Source organism: Perca fluviatilis, chromosome 7, assembly GCF_010015445.1.
Source record: "Perca fluviatilis chromosome 7, GENO_Pfluv_1.0, whole genome shotgun sequence".
NCBI lineage: Eukaryota > Metazoa > Chordata > Actinopteri > Perciformes > Percidae > Perca > Perca fluviatilis.
This window is the reverse complement of record NC_053118.1, coordinates 35,325,341-35,333,530: the sequence shown is the minus strand read 5'-3', so window position 1 is coordinate 35,333,530 and position 8,190 is coordinate 35,325,341.

Sequence of the window (8,190 nt, the reverse complement as noted above, 5' to 3'; positions counted from 1 at the left end):
AATTGAGGCTGCTATATTTATCAGTGAGTTCATTTCATTCAGGTGTGAGGATGGTGGACCAGGAAAGACAGGGGACGGCAACAGGTAGGTCTTAGGTGGAAGTGTAGGGGGATCCACTTGATACCAACATATTCATTTCTTAATATTATTAATATGGAAAAACTAATATGGAAAATCAATTACATAATGTTTGTTTGACAAAATGTCTTAGTGGAGAAGAACACAGGCAAGGAGTGAATGAGACAGACATGAGGTCGGCGATGGCATCATGTAAAGATGAGACCAGGGATGAGGGAGATCAGGTAGGAGTTCTATTAGTTATATACAGTATAATATACAGTATATATATACCATATCATTATTTATAATTATGGTAGGCCTACAGTGGCTGATAAACTTTAAAATAAATGTTTACTATTTATAGCCGAATGTCATGATAATGTCCAGCACACTTATTTATCTATTTGTTTATTTTTTTTCGGGGGTGGGGGGCACCAAAATTGTTGCTGCATACCCCTCTGACACTGGGTAGTCACACCTCTGCCTTGAATCATGTCGAAGTCTGTAAATTGTGTGCAATGTTGAAATTGCAGGCTAGTAAATGCTCTGTTTTTTGGTTTACTTCCTGTATCTGGGTCGGATCTGGGTCTGGGTCTCATTCTCACCTAAAGTGAACTCAAACTCCCCCTGTTTTCAAGCGGACCAGAGTTCAGTTATTTGGTCCGCACCAGAATTCGATTGAGCTTTCACACCGCCTGAAACGAGCCGGACTACCCGCCAAAACGCTCCAGGGTTCGGTTATAATTGACCAAACAGCTCGGGTGTGAAAGCAACCTTAGTCTCATTTTACTTTTAACAAGAGCGCAAAAATCTTGTGTTATGGTTATGTTTCGACATTAAGGAAGGATTAGATGACAAAATCAAACCAGGGTCAACTTGTCTTTGTTGACGCAGAGCTAAATACTGTGTACAAAAAGCCCCACTAACATCTGGCTTTTGTCTTCAGTGGGAAAGGTTACAATTGGCATTGATTACCAGGACAAATGTCTGTGAGTCACGGGTATTTATTGGCTCCGATTGCCAGTGATGAAAGCATGACACCCGGTTGGACACGCTCATTTTCACTCCTTTTCCAGCGTGCGTTAAATTTCCATTTTACGCTGGTCCCGCTGGTGTAGAATCAATCAAGCAAATGGTTTTACTCTTTTTTAACTAACAGGACACAACAGGTGAAAGTCAATGGCATGCTGTCAGAGGTAAACATAGCAACACAGGGGTCCCACAAGGTTCTGTGGTATCACCCATAATTTTCACATTGTACACTAAAAACTGCAGGAAAGTATACCCAAATAATTATATTATAAAAATTTCCAGACGATACAGCAATTTTGAGCCTTCTCCAGAAGGACATAAACCCTTCTGTGTACCATGATGAGATAGATACCTTTATCAAGTGGTGTGACACCAACCATCTCATCTTAAATATCACAAAAACACAGGAGATGGTCCTTGACCCAAGGCAAGTGATTGACCATGAGCTAGCCGTCATCAAAAATCAGGAAATCAGTAACGTCATACAAATGTTTAGGTGTCCACAGAGACAATCTTCTCTGCTGGAAAACACACATTGACCACCTGTGCAATAGACTGCAGCAGAGATTAAACTTTTTAAGGCGACTGAGACTGTATGGATTAAGCAGCCAGATCATGCTCATGTTCTACTGGGCAATTCTGGAGAGTATTATTAGATATGGAATCACAGCATGGTTTGGCAACCTAACAGTGCAGCTGAAAAGCAGGCTGGTCAGCACACACAAGACAGCTATGAGGATAATAGGGAGGAAAGAGTACAAGCCCATACAGAGCCTGTACGGGCAAGCTGTTAGAAAACAAGGCAAAATAATCACTGCAGACTCTCTACATCCTCTCTTTCCTGAATATGAACTGCTGCCATCAGGAAGAAGATTCCGTGTGCCGAGATGCAAAACAAACATTACATTACATTTAGCTGACAATTTTATCCAAAACGACTTACAATTCCTATATATGTCAGAGGTCGCAACGCCTCTGGAGCAACTAAGGGTTAAGTGTCTTGCTCAGGGACACATTAGTTGATGTATCGCAGTTGGAATCAAACCCACGTCTCCCACACCAAAGGCATGTGTCATATCCACTGCACCATCACCACCAAATAGACTAAAGTTATCGTTTATCCCAACGTCCAACAGTAAATCTTAGCCCAGCAGAGCAGTGGTGCAATAAATACACCAGCACGTTTGGCACTTCGCACTTTAATTATTACAGTTAATTCTTAGGATGTTGTGTTGTCTGTGCTGTCACGTGTGTCCTTCTTTTGTGTCTTAGGACGCTTTGTTGATCTCATGTTTAAGTTGATTTTATTTTATGTTGATTGAGTTTTTTTCTGTTACATGTTTATGTTCCTAAGTAATAGATTGTCCAAGACAAATTTCCCCTCGGCAGACAATAAAGTGTATTCTATTCTATTCTATTCTATTCTATTCTAGGAGAATAATGTATAGTCTAGTGTTGGATTTCATCGCCGGATGGATGTGCGTACCCTGCAGTGTATTTATTATCTATGTAAACTCAACTGTAAAGACCGCTAAACTTCGTCATGTGACCGGTTGGTGGTCGCCGTGACTTTGTAGGATATCATGCAAATTGTTGCTCGTATATTTTCTTACGATATCATACAAACCCGTTCATTAGAATGTGGTGATCACATACAGTAGATATATATACAGTATTTCACAAAAGTGAGTACACCCCTCACATTTGAGTAAATATTTATACCTAGAGATTGGCATGGGGTACTTTCCATAAAATCATCTCTCAATGCAAATCAAACCAGCTATTAGGCTAACTGACATAAAACCATGCCAATCTCTAGGTATGGTGAAGGGTATGTGATGATGTGGGGGGGGGCTATTTTAATTCCAAAGGCCAAGGGAACTTTATCAGGATGCGTAGTATCCTGGATCCATGAAATAACTGGCCTTTAAAAATAAACATCTGCCTGCCTCTATGGGAATTTAACATAGGGGTGTACTCACTTTTGTTGCCAACGGTTTAGACATTAATGGCTGTGTGTTGATTTATTTTGAGGGGACAGCACATTTACACTGTTATACAAGCTGTAAACTTAATACTTTACATTGTAGCAAAGTGTATTGTGTATTGTATAGTGTGTTGTCCCATTAAAAGATATAATGAAATATTTACTAAAATGTGAGGGGTGCACTCACTGTTGTGAGATACTGTATATATATATATATATATATATATATATATATATATATATATATATACACTCACCTTAAAGATTATTAGGAACACCTGTAAGATTTCTCGTAATGCGATTATCTAATCAACCAATCACATTTCAGCTGCTTCAATGCATTTAGGGGTGTGGTCCAGGTCTAGACAATCTCCTGAACTCCAAACTGAATGTCAGGAATGGGAAAGAAAGCTGATCTAGCGTAATTTTGAGCGGTGGCATGGTTGTTGTGCCAGACGGTTGGTCTGAGTATTTCACAATCTGCTCAGTTACTGGGATTTTCACCCACAACCATTTCTAGGGTTTACAAAGAATGGTCTGAAAAAGGAAAAACATCCAGTATGCTGCAGTCCTGGGGGGCCAAAATGCCTTGTTGATGCAAGAGGTCAGAGGAGAATGGGCCGACTGATCCAGCTGATAGAAGATCAACTTTGACTCAAATAACCACTCGTTACAACCGAGGTCTGCAGCAAAGCATTTGTGAAGCCACAACACGCACAACCTTGAGGCGGATGGGCTACACCAGCAGAAGACCCCACCGGGAACCACTCATCTCCACTAAAAATAGGAAAATGAGGATACAATTTGCACGAGCTCACCAAAATTGGCCAGTTGAAGACTGGAAAAATTTTGCCTGGTCTGATGAGTCTCGATTTCTGTTGAGACATTCAGATGGTAGAGTCAGAATTTGGCGTAAACAGAATGAGAACATGGATCTATCATGCCTTGTTACCACTGGGCAGGCTGGTAGTGGTGGTGGTGTAATGGTGTGGGGGGGGGGATCCTTTTCGCCTTCAGAACTGCCTGAATTCTTCGTGTCATTGATTCAACAAGGTGCTGGAAGCATTCTTTAGAAATGTTGGCCCATATTGAGAGGACAGGGTCAAACATGGTATTAGTATGGTGTTCCTAATAATCCTTTAGGTGAGTATATATATATATATATATATATATATATATATATATATATATATAGTAGATATATATATATATATAGTAGATATATATCCTGTTTTGAGGAATGTGTTAGTTGTATCGGCTCTTCAATGCAGCTAAAACAAACTGTACATTTCTGGAGCTCAGCAGCAGTCTGAACCCATGGGAGCACGTCTCCCGAGTGTTCATTACGCTGTAAAACAAGACATTTAGAGCTGCTTGTGCATTGTTTGTACATGAACGCTAATAATGCATTTTCTACTTTGTTAAAGCTGAGCCTCGCATGGCCAGACCAAACACACAATAAGATGCAAAGCATAAACGTGGTACTGAAATGAAGTGAAATGCTCTGAGGAGGTTAAGCCGCGCAGTTAAAGGATCATAAAGCTGGATTTATACATCTTCATCAGGCGTGATAGTGATGCTGTAGATACCTGTGGCGTAGGAGTAAATGTATAGTCTAGTGTTGGATTTCAGCGCCGGGTGCATGTGAGTGTACATTGACATTCTGAAACCCTGCAATGTACTTATTATGTATCCCAACGCCCCGTCACTCACTGTGATACCAAGAGACGGTTTGCAACATGTTGAGCAGGTTTAAAGCACATTTTCTGAACTTCAGCTTGACAGATCAATCCTGACCTTGAAAATCATGTCAAAATAAAACGTGATTCTGCATGTTTTCTTTATATAATACGTTCAAGAAGACGTGACAAGACTGCATAATCCATCAAGAATCAGCAACCAATATTCATCATGGCATTTACACCCTCACACTTTTTATTCTTTATTTTATATTTCTGGTGGAGTAGTTAAGCCTTATAAAACTAACTTTCTGTCATATTTGCTGAAACTGACCCTATGTTCCAGTAGAACTACATGAAGCAGGTCATTAAAAAAAACAAAAACAATCCAGCTCCTCTGGCACCACCTACAGCCTGTAGTGTGGTTTGCAAAAATCCACCACTCCCTGTTCAGATGCACCAATCAGGGCTGGGGGGGGGTTGTCTAACTGCGTGTCAATAGCTGCTCATGCACATGCATTTCATAACGTTCTCCCGCTTCCCCGCGCAAGAGCTGCAGAGAGGTTTCCTCCCCTTCTCCCCTCTTTACACACGCTCTAGCGTGCACAGCTCTCCCTTTTGGGGGGAGGGGCTTAGCGGAAATGGGGGAGGGACTGAGAAGTTGTCGATGTTCAAATTGTTTGGTTACGTCCTGGATCTTCACAATTCTACCTACAGCACCTTTAATGGGACATGAAGTTGTTTCTACAGTAGAAGAATACAGGTACCATGACAAAGGAAATCACAGTCACAGGTTGTAATTTGTCCCTCGCATTAGTTTGAAAATATCAAGAAGTTCGGAAACCACAGGAGAGAAGAGAAAGGAGATATGAACACAAGAAAGATAATTACATGACTCTTTTATACGCGTCTATTTGTTATTTGTTATAAGCCAATAAGCTTAAGCATGTCCGACTCTGTGGATTCTTAAAAAGCAGTTCAAAACCCATCTGTTCAGACGGGTGATTCAAACTTGTGTCTGTTATCTTTGTATATTTGTATCTGGTGCTTTACAGTATTTACTTGACTGTATTAGATTGTATTAGATTGGATTTCTTTGACTGTGAAGGCCTTTGTGACTGGTGTCTGTGAAAGGTACTATAGGTGCTATAGGTCTGCTGCTACATTGCACATACCTGTACATGTTGTTCATACATTGTTCATATTACATAGCCATATTTATTCTGCTCTTATAAGGTAACTGCTAATACACTGCACACATATATATTTCATTTATATTACTCTTAACCAGCTGTACACTAATGTCTACACTGCACTATATTTCTTGTCCTGTCTATACTTGAATATCACATTGCACTTTAATGCTCTTTTTGCACTTCAGGTTGGACGCAAATTGCATTTTGTTGTCTTTGTACTTGTACTCTGCACAATGACAGTGAAGCAGAATCTAATCTAATCTATATAAATAAACTTTGTTTGCTTGCTTGCTTATTCTAAATGTACTGAAACCAACGTTGAGCTCAGTGCACGGTCCGCAGCTTCTACCTGTTCTACCAATGACGATGTTTTTTACGTTAAACGCCAGCATGTTTAAAACTCTGCAATATCTGTGCCTGTAAACAACGCTATCGTTAAAGTTTGGGAGATATCAGCAAACTTTGATCGTAGGTCTGTGAGGGAATTAAAAATCTGGTCTCCGGCATGTATGTCGGACAAGCTACACACCCATCCACCACCTCCATCTCCATACCCTTTTCTTCTACTTCACTTCAATAATCCCCTGCAGTGGTGTTGAATGTTGTTACCTCATGAATCATAATTTGTGAGGTGCGATTCGTCCGATATGAAAGTAATTCCCAGGAGGAGAGCTGAGCTGCTGCACACAATAGATCCAGCTTTACATACTAAACTACATCTATGTTGTGCTGCAGACAAGGGCATAACTTTGGGTTCAATATTTGGGGGGTTGAGATCTCCACTTTTGAGCAAAATTCAAATTTTAAGCGTCAGACACTACATTTTCTGCATTCTGGTGAATTTATCCGCATGACTTTATGGTGCAAATGTCTTTATTTATTTTAGGGAAATTATAATTGGTGTGGGGGTTGTAACCCCCCCACCCCCCACATCCCCCCATCCGCCCTTCAAATTATGCTTATGGCTGCAGAGTAAGTATCAGGCGTCAACTTCCGGGCCTGAAAAGTGAAGCCAATGCTGAAGCTCCTTAAAGCTGCATTCTCTTTAATTTCCAGCAGGGGGGCGACTCCACCGGCTCCAAAAAGAAGTCTGTTTCTATAGTAGTCTACGAGAAAATGAGCCTACTTCTCACTTGATTTATTACCTCCGTAAATATTTTAATGTGTATGCTCTCAATCGCTAGTTTTCTTCAATACAGCATGATGTCCATTTAGTAAATTATGGTCCCATTTATTTCAAGATAGAGGATAGAGCAGGGGGTGCTTTAGGACCTGTCAGTCAGGACAGAGGCTTAGCAATGCTAACCATGCTAACACTGTGGACATTGAAATAGACCTGACCTTGTTTTTAAGTGTTGTTCGTGTATTCGTCTTAAACTTTGGCCCTCTCACTGTGTGTTTTCACTTCAGCAAAGTTAACTGGACCATTTTGGTCACCGAAAAATGTTTTGTTCAGCGTTATTGCAACCAAGCTAGCCAGCGGTAACTTAATGGAAAGTTTACAGATTTTCTGTTCTGCTGAACATGCAGTTGAACGGTTTCAGTACCCGGAGGTCAGCGTTTACCCGCCGGTAAATCTCCGCTGGATGACTCTAGTCAGACTAGTTGAACATCTACAACTTCCCTCTTTAGCGTTTAGCTTATTGAAACCATAAACAACCCTAGCTTAGCGCAAGATGGCGATGGCCAAATTGCAAACTCAAGGCTTTAAAACGGCAGTCTACAAACCAATGGGTGACATCACTGATGCTAGGTCCATTATTTTAACAGTCTGTGGGAAGCATACTCCAATGGACCATAGTTTAAAGGGATACGCCACCGTTTGTTGAAATAGGGCTTATCACGGTCTCCCCTAGCTGTAGATAGGTGCATGCATTGTTTTAGTCTGGTGAAACACCGGCAGCGCCGCTGCTAGTTAGCTTAGCGTAGTGAATGGAATCCTATGTTGCCGGTTAGCATGTTGTGAATAAAAGTGAGCCAACAAAAGACAAAAAAACAACCTAATTACTTGCACTGAGACAAATAATTCGTTGGCCCACCTATCTACAGCCAGGGTAGAGGGTGATAAGCCCTATTTCAACAAACGGTGGTGTATTCCTTTAAGTCCAAGAGGCCAAGACCAGTCCACTTCAGGGGGAGACATGATGCCGATCAGTCTGCATCCCTCCCTGAGTCATTAAACGCCTTTAGATGCACTGATGGAGCAGATTCAAAGCAGCAGAACAACAGCAGAAGA